Consider the following 15,242-nt stretch of genomic DNA (forward strand, 5'->3'; position numbering starts at 1 on the left):
TTTTATTTATTTTATTATTAAATACACATAATATCCTATAGAACAAGTAAGCATATAAATATATGAATAATCATTTCTTATTCATTAATATAAAGGTTATAATAGTTGACCAAAATGATTACAGACTATGACCTAATCTAGCACGAAACACCGGCATTACAAGTATATCAGTGCACATCAAGTTTTTGGCGTCGTTGCCAGGGAACAACTTATTTCAGTTTTGAATTAATCATTTTAGGTTAATCGATTCCTTTTGTGGGGTAAAAACCACAAAAAGTTTATTTTTCAACAATAATTTAGTTTTCTATTTTTGAGTTTTCACGACGTGACACCCTCTATGTTATGATGTGAAAACTACATTTTTTAGTTTTTCCTTTAATTAACTTTTAGTTCCTTTTTATGGTTTTCTTATTGTTTTGACTCAATAATATATGACCAAGGGATTAAATTTTCCTATCATACTGCTACTTGAAGATCTAGAGTCTACATTCCACAAAAAGAAAGATAAAAAAAGGTTGACAAATCGAGTAGCAAGTTTCAAATAGATAAATTAGAAAGCTTTGAGAATTCTCCAGACAAGAAAGGAATCGGGTACGAGCCAAAACAGAAACCAAGGACGATTCAGAAGAAGAATTCAAAAGTGAGGTAGAAGAGATGGTGTACATCACAATAATGACGATGGAGGAGTACAAAAGGCGGATGCATAACGATAACAATCTTCGTCTCGTTCCACCATTAATTCCCGCTGCGACAAGATTTGAGCTCAAGGGACATATTCTCTCGATGCTCAAGGATATTCCATTTTCAAGGAAGGACCATGAAGATGACTTTAGACACATTAATGAGGTCTTGGACATTGTAAACTACTTCAACGTTCAAAATGTTTCACGAGATACAGTATTACTAAGAATGCTTCCAGTGACATTTATGGGAGATGTTGGTTGAAGTCACTAGAACCCGGAACAATCACAACTTGGACCAATCTTCACAATTCATTCATTGAACATTTCATCCCTCCTTCAAAGATAGACAAACTCAAGAAGAAAATAGTGAATTTTCAACAAAACGATGGTGAATCTTTAAATGAATCTTGGGAGAGATATAAGGGAATGCTAAGAAATTGCCCACAACACCATCTTAATGTGTAACAAGAAGTGTCGATTTTCTATGATGGGATAAATGTAACCATGAGACAACCCCTTGATTCTCAAGGAACCTCTTAGGATGCAAAGTTCTCCTTGGATGTGGCTTACCCTCTTCTATGTGTACTGGGTTGAGTCTTTCGTATAAGTAGAAAGTGAGTGACTCCTATTTATGTAAGAACTTGTAAGACTTATTTGGAGAGTTTAGTTTAGTGAGAGAAACAACAATACCCACTTGTACTCTTACTACTCTAATGGAGCTTAAACGTGTTTATTTACTCCTTATGTTCTTGATGTTTGTATGATTCACTAGATAATTACAATACCGCACATGTCATCATAATCAGGGTCACCACAATTGGTATCAGAGCGGGTGGTCTTGAAGCTCTCAAGAATTTGATCTGTGATGACAACATGATTTGGTGAATCTCAATTGTTCTTAGTTCTTCAGCTTTAAGAGAGTTTTTGGTTTTAGAAATCGAATTTATTCCTTGATTTGATTCAAAATTCGATTTTCCCTCTCTGGATTACTTGTTAATCTCGCTTTCTCTTTCTAGAACTTGGTTCATATTCACTTTCACTCTCTAGAGATTTCATTCATAATCACTTCTCTCTAGAAATATCCAAGTTCTTGTGATCATGGTGTATTTGGATTATGATTCTTGGATGGTGATGATTAAAGATGTCAAATACAAAGTCAATGAGAAATAATTTTATGGGTTACTGTTGAAAGGCGGGTTGATTTCATGGGAAACTTTGATTTCTTATGGAGGATTGAAAGATGATCATGGAAGATTGATATTTCAACCTCTTTCGGAGATTGGAAGCTTGATTGATATTACGATGAATATATTGTGTTGTTATAGTAATAAAAAGTAAGGAAAAGAAAAAGAATTATTCAAAACGGAATATGTTTCTCTTATTGAAGACCCAAATGATCTTCATGTTCTTGAGTTTGTTGAAGATGTTCTTAAAGAAGTTCATCATTTTCATGGTGTTCTTGAAGTTCAATACAAGGGAATTCAATGTGATTTTCATGAAGATGTGAAAGTTTTTTGTTCAATTGGAGTTCAAACTGATGAATGTTAGAATTCTTGTGATTCGTTTGAAGAAATGACTCCATCTCGAAAGCCTTCAATCCAAGAAGTTCAAATGTATCAAACTCCAAAAAGATTTGATTCAAACTAGCAAAGTTGAAGTTGTTAAGAATGAATTTGTTCTTGAATTCAAAACTTTAAGATCCAAAAAGATGAGGAAGAAAAAGAAAAAATATCAAAAGCAAGAACAATTTGGTTTCTAAACAAGAATCTTCAAAAGTTGTCTTAAAGTCGAAATCTATGAAGCAAATTTGGGTTCCAAAGAAAAAATCATCAAATGTTGCAATGAATTTGAATTCCAAACCCAAAGTTGTTGAAAATTCATATAAATAAGAAGTTAGATTTTGTAAAAATGATTAGAATAGATTGTACAACATGCATCATGGCTGGTATAATGTGAAGATTGGAGATTTTCTTGTTCCAACAAAAGAACTGAGATCTTCAATGATCGATTTGAATATTTCAAATGGAAAAAGAATCATCAAGAAGGTTTCTCAAATTCTCAAATGGATTCCAAAAAATTCATGTTGAGATCGAAGATGAACGATTGAGTTTTTTATCGGAATTCAAATTCAATCATTTTTTAAATTGTGCTTTTTGTTTTTGATTGTTGATCGTTTTGACTCGTTGGATTTATTTTGTTTCAACCCCATTGATGATCCAATAAATTTTTTGTTAAGATCAAACACCAAAATCAAAATCAAATTCTTAATTTTTTTCACTGTTCATATTTCAAAGCCCAAACCAGATCTTTTACTGCATGTTCATTTTCTCAACTTTTAGCCCAAAACTTTAATCCAAATCTTGAGCCCAAATAATCTCAAACACAGTTCATTCTTTTAGTTGATTGATCTTAACAATCATTTGAATAATGTTCTAATCTTGTACCTAAACCATATTCGATTTCATTGTCAATTCATCTATTTCGCTTTCTTATTCTTGATAGAGTTGATTTTGAATAATGGTACATGTGATTTTTGATGTCGAAAGCTATATAGATTGGTAATCTAAAGCACATAGAATCAAAAATCAATGAATCTGGAATAGTGATTCGATTTTTGATTGAAGGATTAAGATTCGACTATGAACTGGGTTTGATAATCGAAGGATACGAGTTGATCTGATGTTGTTGTTAGTAATCTTGGAATCGAATTGCAAGATTGAATTGTAATCGATATTCATTATATTTTGACTGCAGTCATACTTGGATTAGAGCCGAACATCATTTTGATTGTTATTGTCTTTTGATTCAAGTCAAGAAACTGATTTGGGAATCGAATTTGATTTGAAAATCGAATTTCACTGTTGTTTGGAATTGAATGTCTTAGAATCGAAAGTAGGTGTTTCGATGGTTAAATGAAAAGGTCAAATCCAAATTTCGATATGTATTGTGTTGATTGAGTCCAAGTCGAAAGCAGATGTAGTCTTGGGATCGAATGCTTTCAAAACGAACGCGTTTGCTTGGATCAAAACCGAGTTCGATTTTTTGAGTTATATGGTTTGTATATGTGAACGAATTGGTGTTTTGAGTTTTCCCTGGAGTCAAACTAGAAACTGATTTGGGATCGAATTCGTTGGTGGGTGAAATCAATTTCAAATGATTAAAGTTATGTTCAAATCGAAATCGCATCTGAGAAAGGATTTTGGGATTTTGGATTCATGGTCGAATAAGCATCGCTTCGGGTCGAACTTGCTTTAATTGAAATCAATTTGGGTTAATGGTTAATTTGGGTTAATAGTCGATTTTGATAGTGAGTGATGGAATCTTGGGGAAAAATGGGTTTCTTTAGATCGTTCGTATCAAACATTTTGGATTCGAATTTGGTTTGGAGCAGTTTGAATCGTCTATTGGGGTATTGATTGGAGTAGTCGTCGAATTCGACTCATGATGCATTCTGTTCGCATATGGTATCGTATTGGAGAAGAAAGGAAAATGTTCATTTCGAATCCCTTATCTCTCAACAATATGACAATTTCTACCCACTTTCGAAATGGGATCATTTTCTGTGAAGAATGCAAAATTTTCATTTCGAATCCATGCAATTTAAGAAGGTTGGCAGAAATTACCTAGTTTCGACATTGGGGTAAAATTTTGAGACATGGGAAAATGTTTTGAATATGGTCCCTGAAGCTTATGTGAATTGTCACTTTATGTCGAGTTTCATATTTGGGGTAAAGTTTCACATTTGAGGCTGTTTTGGTGCAACGAGTCCCTGCAACTCTCATCCAAAAGTTAAAAACTTTTACAAAATTGGGAAATCCTTCATGGCTTTTCGTGATTTTTTTTTGTGCAAGATTTTTGCGGTTGCATTTTTATCACACATCAAGGGAAATTTCCGTCAAGTTTATTCCTCGAGCATTTCTCATACTTTGTGGGTTTTATAATCATTTGTTGATTATAAAAAAGGGAGAATGTAAAAATGGGTATTCGAAGCTTCTCGGGTATTTATTTTGCAGATTTGAAGACCAGTGTTACTTCGAGGGGGAGTTGGGCTTGATTGCGCAAGCTCGTTTTGATATTAAAGTCAGGACATCCAATCCTAAGTTTTGAGGGGGAGAATGTTAGGGTGCAAAGTTCTCCTTGGATGTGACTTACTTTCTTGTATGTGTAATGGGTCGATTCTTTCCTATAAATAGGAAGTGAGTGACTCTTATTATATGTAAGAACCTGTAAGACCTATTTGGAGAGTTTAGTTTAGTGAGAGAAACAGCAATACCTACTTGTACTCTTACTATTCTAATGGAGCTTAAACATGTTTATTTACTCCTTGTGTTCTTGATGTTTGTATGATTTACTAGATCTTTACAACTTCATACATGTCATCATAATCAGGGTCACCATAGACCCTTGACAAAAAAGGATCCAACTACAACCAAGGAATTAATTGAAGAGTTTGCAAAACACTTGTGAGAATACCATAAACCAAGAGAATACATTACAAGAGGCAAATTGGGTATGAACGGAAGAAACGAGAACTTAGTAGCGGTGATGGCGAAGCTCGATAATATAGATAAGAGGATTGCCAAAATGGGTCAATCCATACATAATATACAAGTGGGATGTGACAATTGCAGTGGACTGCATTTAACGAAAGATTATGAATTAGATGAAAATGGGAATCGAAAAATGTAAGTGTGTTACTCGAGCGGTGACTGATATGATGAAGGTTGGAGGAAGTGTAAGAAGGAATGGTTTCCATATGATGAATACAAGAAAGCAAAAGAAGAAAAGTTTAGACATACCCGTCGAGGTTATTACCAAAAAGAACAACCACCACCTGAGATGAAACCCGATTTTGATTCCATGTTGAATAGGTTCATGGAAGCTAGTGAGAAGATGCACGATGCTATTGATTCCACATTGAGAAACCAACAAGCTTCCATTGCAGACGCTGAGACTCAAGTTGGGCAATTAACCCAACTAGTTCACGAAAGATTAATTCCGAAAAAAACCAATCCAAAACCACAACCTCATGTCACGGAAATCTCCATTGAAGAAGACATTATTTCTAAGTATTTAGTGACCCTTGATGAAGCCAAAAAGCAGCCTGATCCACAAATGAAAGAAGTGAAGTTCAAAAAAAAATCTTCTGTCTAGATCTCACCACGTGACGAGCAAGCTGTCATGTTGTCGCCTCAGCAAAATCCCACAACAACTTCTTCGATTAAGCCTTATAAACCACCATTACCTTATCCTTCTCAAGTAAGGCAACATTCACTAGAACAAGAGCATAAAAGATTCATTGAACAGGTTAAGGGTATTCCAATTAACATCCTATTCACTCAAGCCATGACAAAAATGATTGAATATGCTAAATTTATTCAATACCTTCTCGACACTTGTCAAAAATTATAAAAGATGTCCAAGGTTGTTCTTAATGAACAATGTTCAACGGTTATAATAGATCGAATGCCAACAAAATATGGGAGATCCAAGACGCCTCATTTTTCCATGTGAGTTTGGAAATGCTACAGTGACATACGCTTTAGATGATTTTGAAGCAAGCATCAATCTGGTGCCATATTCTTTCTACCAAAAGCTTGACCTTCCAGAATTAAAGAACACAAGAATGATGATCCATATAGATAATCGTTTCGTCACTTATCCTTGGGGTATAGTTGAATATTTATTGGTAAAAATTGGAAAATTCGTTTTTCCAATTGATTTTATTGTTTGGACATGAAAGAGGATGATGAGGTGCTTATTATTCTTGGATGCCCATTACTCAATACCGCAAGATCCCTAGTAGACATTTGTGCGTCTAAGCTAAACCTACGAGTAGGGAAGGAAGAGATCACATTTGGATTTGATGAAAGGTCCAGTAATTCAAAAGAAAATGATGAAGTATTTCTCATGAATGGGGTAAATGAAGAAGTTAATGAGCTAGAAGAATTAGGAAAATTGATGGAGGAGGAGTTGTGGGTTTGGGATAAGCCAAAACCGCAAGAATGAGTGAATCTTACCAAGCCTAGGACCTCAACTCTAATGGTTTTTGAAGTTTTTGCCTTTACTGCACTGCACGCTTAAGTCGAGGAGGAAAGTGAAGATGAAGAACTTGGTAAAAGTGATGAAGAAGAGGAGCAACATGATAGCAAGGAGACTACACTTGAAAAAATGGAGGTGGATATGAAAGAACCAACTAAGGAGAAAAAGAAGAGCAAGGTGGTTGAAAAATCTCGAGGATTCAAACGCAATCAAGACTCAAATAACAAACAAAAAAATAAGGAAATCTCGAAGAAAGCTTACAGTAGATGAGTTGCGGCTTACAAGAGCAAACTAGTCAAGATAAAGGAGAAGATAGAGATTACGTTCCCAATCAGCACAACATAGAGCGAGAAGGAGTCTGGCTCACGACTCCATCAAAAAAAGTGCTTCTCACGACGTGACACTCTTATGTTCATGACGTAAGCAATGGGGGGACCAGTTTCCTTTTTACCCTAAACATCAACATTTAAACATCACTTTCTACCCAACACTTACGACATGAACTCCATTATTTGATCCTCCACTTTGATTTTTTGGTTGAATATCTCATTAATAGGAGCACAACAATATAAAGACAGTCGAAAACGGAGTTCGTATGTAAAAATTATGAATTTTATGTAATCTTCGTAACTTATGAAATTTAACATCAGCTAAGAATTTGTCGATAGTGTCTAAATGAAAGTTGTAGGAATCGAAAATACCTACACATGGATATAGAGAATGTTGAAAACGGAGTTCGTATGGAGGAGATATGAATTTTTGAAGCTCTGGTCGTACATACCCACTTAACCACATTGCACCACCCACCAATCGACACGTATCACGTTCTGAGTGGAAGGATTGCCGACCAAGCTTGGATGTGGCGCACCTCTTGTCTGGGCGCGATGCTTCTGCACCAAATTTAGCCTATAAATTTAGAACTCAACACTTTCATCCTCCACACTTTCTCTAAACAAACTCTCTCGATTTCCTAGTTCCTTAGCCCATATTTTCTTAGTATTTAGGGTATTTTAGCGAAGCACGGAATCCCCTGAGAGCCCGACATCTGGTAGCTATTAAACCAAAGTTTTTCCAATGCAATTTCCAGACTTTTGTCTAGGAAATCAATGTAAGTTAAACTACACTCAACTTTATTTTAGTGTAATTTATATTTATATTCATAGTCGTTGTTGTGAATCTATAAATAAGATTTATTAGTAATTCCATGTCATTATACTGATTGATCTACTTACTAGGGAGATTCCTAGAATGGTCACGTTGTTTTGGTTGACAGATTTCAGAAAGGGTATATTCCCAAATAGCCTTGCCTCCCAACTTTCTTGTATGGTTGATCCTTATTTGATAGAACTCACACTATACATTGGGATTGTTGAGGAATTTAGACTGTTAATCAGTCATAAGAAAGATTAAACTAAGATTTAGTGATAATTGAAACTAGGTCACATTAAAGGAAAGGCTAAGTGTTGAAGCAAACCATTGCCCAACTTTCCAGTCATCCACTTTAACAAGTGAGTGCATAGTTACTTTCAGCTTATACATAGATATAAAGTATCTAGATGATTAAATGCTATATGTGCTTATTATCTGTATTGCTTGACATCTTTGTTAGATGAATTATATGATTTTTACTCAATTTATAATATATGTATTTTCATATATTTTATAAAATATATTGGATAGTGATGGGTGATGTGAATGATGAGATAATGATGAGAGGACTTGACTTTGATGAACCAGTCATCTAGCGGAGTGTAAATGACGACCACTGACTATTCTAGACATTCAAGTGGAAATGCTAGTAGGCTCACAACATGTAGGTGTTAATGACCTATCTTTTCATTTGATGTACTATATCCCCTTATGGTTGCCTTATGGACACATATTGCTAAAGGAATCCCCCAAGCAATAGTGTCTACCCGTTGATGATGATGATCCTTAGGATATGTCCCCCGAGAGCAATATTTTAGGATCAACATGTGAGAATAACAGAAATGGCTAATCGGGTAAATTATTTGATGTGAAATATATAATTAAAAGAACTTAATTATTGTGGGTTGAAACCCCTATGTTCTCATTAGACCCCTAATCCTAACCAATTCGGTTTCTTTATATCACAGGGAGCGGTACAAAAGCACTTGGATGATGAGTTATTTGAGCAGTTTGTAGGCCATTAGTATAATAAAATGTTGTAAGGCTTATTAAGACTTGTTTAATCTTATATATCTATATTCACAATGACATCCCATGATTTTAAATATAAATGAAATACATTTATTTGGAAATACTTTGATAATGATATTATCATATTTTCGGGAACAAATTTTGCATTAAGTTTTATACTCGGAAATAAATAAAACATAAATAAAAAGTTTTAAAGTGACCGTGAAAATGGAGATGCCATATTTTGTGTGTTCACTGTTTTGCACTATCATAGGACCAAGGAAAGCTTCACAACAAGCCCGAGGAGACCTATCCAACCTCCACCTGTTTAATTAATTTCCAAACAACCATGTGCATAATATTTTGAACAAATACGCTAATTGATTGGGGTAGTTACACAATAGAGAATTTCTTATTTCACTAATCAATGACTGGGCAAGGTTGAATGAAATTGGAATTTTGGAAAGACTCAACCCATCCCTTACAACATTATATGTGGGGAATGGCATTTCACTTACTTCAAATGGTTGGAGGAACCTCTTTTCCATCAAAGAACCAGTTTACAAGGAGGTTTGTTTCGAATTCTTTTCTACAATGTCTTTTGAGGAGAATACAGTGGATCCTCAATACAAAAGAATGTTAGTGTTTCGGCTTGGAGGTCAATATCGGGAGTGTATTTTAGTTGAATTGGCTTGGATGATAGGTTTATATGAGCAACATGAAGCCTTTTCACCTCCATTTGACATATTTTTACGGGCCGTGGCAAGAGATTATTCCGAAGGGGACAATAATTAAGGTTTTTGGTCTATAATCGCAAATAGTAACTTTAACTCGGGGATCTCTCAAGAGAGTCACATAAGGTCTCCAATTCACTGCCTTGTTACATTTTCTATGAATCATAAGAAGCATGACAATAAGGTAACTAACCTCAATCTGATTTTTCTTTGGAGCATATTGGCACCAAGCGTTTCTGCAACATTCCATACTTTCTTGCTTAATTTTTTAGGGGAGAAAGCAGTTAATTCATGAGCATGAAGCCCAATCGTGGGTGGGAATTTTGTAACCTGCTTGGAGAAATCGTTAGGTGTATTTATGTCGGGTATGGTTCGAGAATTGACATGCATTTAGGGATATGATATTTCCATGAACTATTTAGAGTCCATGCGTTTAGTGGTGAATTTAAAAGGAATGTATGGAATACTAGTGAATGAAGAGGAGAGGCCAAATTAAGGTGTGGAAGAGCAACCAAGACCAACAAGGAGGAATTTGAGGCCAAGGGGTGAAAGAGCACAACCACAACCCCAAGATGTACCTATAGGAGGAGTTCCAACCGATACGTTTCAAAACCGGGTTGGTAACTACTTAGAAAACCTTCATGGGGGTGTGGGTTACTTAGGTCAATCAATGGATGAGATACATTCTCATTTTCACATCGAGCACCCAACCAACATGCCGCCTCATTTACCTTATATACCTACTTGGGAAGAACTTTGGGCACATGGAAATTTTGGAGTCAGGACTAGCGAAGCAAATGGGATGAGGATTACGAATGTCTATCCTTTTAAATGTATTTGGTTATTTTTCTGTTTTTTTAGTGTGTTTTATTTATTTTTGTTTTGTTTTATTTTAAACTTTTAACTGAATGGTGTTTGTTTTCTTGTTTCAGCCTAGGATTTTTGTTTATTTTTGTTGATCGCAGAATTTATAATTAGAAAAAAGTTGTGAGTGTTTAAACTTTACAATCGAAGGCCATAACTTCTGGAAAGTGCAAGGTGCCATTCGAGCGAGGAGGAGAGTTAGAGAGAATTTACAGAAGAAAAATAGGTTTTTTAAATGGGTCTTAAGCTATTCAGAAGTAAAGAAGAGCAATTCAATACATTTCAATTTGATAGAAGAGCATTTAGTGATGACCCAATTCTCACGATGTGACCACCACTCTGTCACGTCGTGACAAGCCCTTATGTCGCGATTCCAATTTTGAAGATTTACTTTATCACTTTGTGACTACTCCTTGTTGGATTAGTGTCTAAGTCCATAACTATAATTGGTATGTACTTGACCCGAGAGTAGCATGGTCCATTTGGGTTGCATATCATTAGGAAAATTTGATAGGATGGACTTTAGAGAAGAAGTTATTTATGGTTTATTAATATCTTATATGTTCTAATATATTAATATGAAATCATACTGTTTAATTAGTTTTGATTAAGAATTAATTTGGAATTAATTTTGTGATCAAAAAGAGGCTAATTAAATATAAGGGGTGATTTGGTAAATCATTCATTCTTATTAAGTGGGCTTATGATCCATGGTTCTTCATGTTGTTCTAAACCCATGTGGTAACCCATGGAGCATGAGGGATATGAAAAGTCATTATGGTTTACATGGTGTAACCCTAGTTAGCCACACTATATAAGAACCCCTCTAGCACATGAAATTGGCACTTAAGCGGAATACTAGAGGGCTAGCCGATTTGTGTGTACAAGGAATCTCTTCTCAAGTTATCCTTTGTTCTAGGTGTGTTGTAATTCCATTTGAGGCATTTATATTATTGGTGCTAAGCTCTTGAAAGTCCAAGCAACAAGCTTCAAAGAAAGGTATGTTATCTAACTTGTTTTATTAACTAAGTATTAAAGTTTTGTATGCTAGTTAGGGTAATACCTTGGAAAGTTCAACTTTGCATGTATAATAGAGAAAACATAGATCCAAGGTATTTAGGGTTGCATGTACACTTTAGGAGATTTAGAATGCTCAAACCCATTAGTGGTATCAGAGCCTAGGCTTGTTTTCAATTATATTTGATGCTAATTGTTTTAAATGCTTAAAAAAATTCTTTTTTTGCTTTATGGACAATGGACTCGCCGAGTGCAAGCATAAATTCATCTAACTCGCCGAGTCAGCTCCTGCACTCGACGAGTTGGTGCTCCAGAATGCAGATTTTTGAGTTTTTTGGCTGGAATTGGACTAGGATCATTACCCTAAGATGTTTTTGAACTTATAAACCTATTTTTGATGTGGTAATGATCATGCTTATCCAATTTAAAAGATAATTGTCAAAGTTTCATGTTTTGTATTACTTTATATGGTTAGGCTAATTACATGAAATTTGTTTGATGTGAATTGTCTTGTTCTTATAAGTTTAATTTAGATCATTGACAAAATTGTTTGATTTTTATAAGTTACAATAGTTGATCTAAATGTTTTGATGAATTCCATAACTTTTCCTCAAGTTATGGAAAATGAAAAGTTTTTTTTAAAGAGAAAATTAAACTTATAGGTTATGAACTTGAAGAATCTTTTTTTCCCATAAATGATTTTATGAACTTCATAACTTGTCCTCAAGTTTTGAATTTTCAAGAGTCTTTTCATTTAAACCCATATTAAACTCATACGTTATGTATTCCAAAAGCTTTTGAATAGTTCAAAACTTGCCCTCAAGTTTTCGAATTTGTAAATGTAAAAGTCTAACTTTTGAAACATTTAATTCCAAACCCTAGAATTTTAAAGTTTAACATTCTACCCTTATAATATTATAATCTTATAGGTTTAATATTTATATATATGTATAAGAATAAAGTCAGTCTTACCATTAGTAGGTCTCATTCACGAAGCCAACCTATAATGGGGGTATAAGGTTACTGCCTATAAAATGGTAGTTTAATGGGTATCCACTCTCACACACCGCTTCCTTGACTGGTAGAGGGTCGTTAGCCGTACGGGTAGGATAGGACTCTAATTCTACCTTCATTAAAAGTATAATGATAAATATTAAGTAACTAAACACTTATAAATTCCCAAATCTTAGTTACTTAGGAAAATGTGAATATAATGTTAAACCATGAAATTGCACTTTGCACCTTGTTAAGTCGTTAGTGGAGCGTGTGTGGTTAACCGGCACACTAATATGGACTGACAGTGCGTGGCAAAGGGTATCTTGATGTTAATCATAGATCAATGGAGCGTGTGTGGTTAACTGGCACATTAGTTAGGTGGTTTTAACATTGGGTGTACCAAGCTAATTTGCATGGTTATTCACACCTTGTTTGTGATCCTCGGCATCCCAATCACAAACTTGAAGGGCACAATCAAGATTTAAAAATGTTATTGAAATTCTCAATGAATCTCAAAGGATCTAGGAGTTTCAATTCACTTAAAACCTAAAATTCTTTTTCGTTTTTCATGGTGGAAATTGGTAAATCGCCATTTACCTACCTTCAAATATTTTGCAGTTTGGCTTACGACATCCCTCTTCCAAATTGTAAAATATTGTGTTGAGTCCTCACCTTAATATTTCATTTGGGTGTTATATTAAGGATTAAATCAAATAACTTGAATTTCTCCCATCGTAGATGTCTAGTTCATACAACTATGGTATTCCCAAATCCTTTGGAACATGATTTCCTATTGAAGATGATGTCCCGCGGTTGGATCGTGGAAGTCAAGCTTCACTTCCTCCTCCTCCTCCAATAATTCTCCCTAACCCACAAGTTCAAAGACTTGAAAATTCAAGGTCACTCAAGCCCTACTTGCAAAGAAACATGAAGATGGAAGGCTTGTGTGTACTCACGTCTTGGAGATGAAGTCACATATTGAGAGGCTGAGAGTAGTGGGGGTTGTTGTCTCGAGGAAGTTGGTTCTTAACTGGGTTCTTCAATCACTTCCTGAGTCATATAGTGAGTTCATTAAGGAATACTATGTGACAGACCACGACATAACCCTTATTGATCTTACCTATTTGCTTGTTGCTGCTGAATCAACAATGATTTGGCGCAGTGGAAAAGCAAATTGATTGGAAGATCTACTCCTTAAACTTCCATGGACATTGACAATGGCAACATTGGAAGTCTAGAAAAGCTTTCTTTTCCCAATGGAAAGGGATCGGCTATTGTCAATCGGGTTGAACAAATGGTAAAGAGAAAGGCTAAGTCTGAGATTGTCCTGTGTACCATTCCCAAAGAGTCTATATGTTTCTATTGCCAAAAAAGGGTTGTGGTTGTGAAGCTACCCTGACTCCCTAAAAGATCTGAGAAAAGGTAGAATTGAAAAGTTTGACTCTGCTTCAGGTAAGTCTACTGTCTAACTCTATTAAGTTCCTAATTGTCTATTCTTAATACATGATGTGACAAGGCTGCATTTTGATGTTTTGTAGGATCATGCAAAGGGAAAGAAGCTTAAAGGAAGAGTATGTTGAATCTGGTCGCGAAAATGAATTTCTATCACATGGTTCGATGATCGGATTTTTGAGCTGCTGCTTAAGAATTATGATAGATTGCTAGGAAATATGTAATAATATAGTTTTCATTTGTAGTTGCATTGTCAGGAAAAGTTTTTTTTTCCGCATTTTATAAATAAATAAAATTTTGTTTTATTTTTTTATATCTCCTTGCAATGGCATTTGTGAAAATTGATGTTTGTATGTTTCTATTTTTAGAAATGGATTTGATTCTTTTATTTGTGGTAGTGTCTAAATTTACCAAATAAGGAAAGATTCTCATCACCCAAGTTTCAATTGGACAGAAACTTGGAATCATGCAAGTTGTATTGTATGATGAATGAGAATTTTCATCTTTGGTAAATTAAGACTGCTTCCTTGTTCACATGTATATGTGAGTCAAGTGAAGGACTAGGGGATCAGGTACACTGGGTGTGCGCTGGTCAAGATCCACCACAAGGATTGATAAGACTATTCTTCATGATTTACTAAAGTTTAGTAAACATGGTTGTGCTTAGAAGATTAAGTATAATTCTGAAACATTGGAAAAGGTTCAATGTATGACAGTACGAATGAGAAGAATCAAATTAGGCAGAAAGATAAAAGTTTCTCCAATCTGAAAAGATGGGAGAGTACTTTAGTATCGTGTTTTATGATCATCTTAATGTTTATGGAAAAACCATATCACAATTGATCCTCTAAAGGAATCTTAGTGCATTTGTATGGCTAAGAAGAGCAATCATGAATTGTTGAAATAGTTTAAATCAAGAAGATGAGTCATACTTTGTTCCCAAAAAAAGTCTTAGAGTCATACTCCAACATTGTAGCCTTGAGTGACATAATGTTAAGAAAGGTTTAAAACACTTATCAAATGTAGAGTAAAAGTTATCTACTCTTGTACATTTGAAATTGGTAAGTTGTGATGTTTTTGGATAAAACAAATACCAATTGTGGTCAATTGTGTGAAGTGTTTGTCTTGATAAAAATCTGCACTAACTCTTGAATATTTGATTTGTCAAGGAATGATTCATGACAAGAGAATCTTATATGTCCAAAGGTCAGTGGGAGTCTTAAATATATTGACAAGTTTCAAGAACTAATCAAGAATAAACCTATTGTTTATCACTAGCAGACGACTTGAGTTT

The 15,242-nt window shown here is 34.7% G+C and overlaps 1 non-coding gene across 1 annotated transcript; it reads right to left on the bottom strand.

Moving 5' to 3' along the window:
* Positions 1-1,031: 1,031 nt before the first annotated feature.
* On the bottom strand, positions 1,032-1,138 carry LOC145096394 (small nucleolar RNA R71). Its single transcript, XR_013703802.1, has one exon. It is a non-coding gene; the product is annotated as a small nucleolar RNA R71 (small nucleolar RNA).
* Positions 1,139-15,242: the final 14,104 nt, after the last annotated feature.

The sequence above is a fragment of the Lactuca serriola genome, chromosome 3 (assembly GCF_051521515.1).
Source record: "Lactuca serriola cultivar US96UC23 chromosome 3, Lser_US96UC23_V15, whole genome shotgun sequence".
In the NCBI taxonomy this organism is placed as follows: Eukaryota; Viridiplantae; Streptophyta; class Magnoliopsida; order Asterales; family Asteraceae; genus Lactuca; species Lactuca serriola.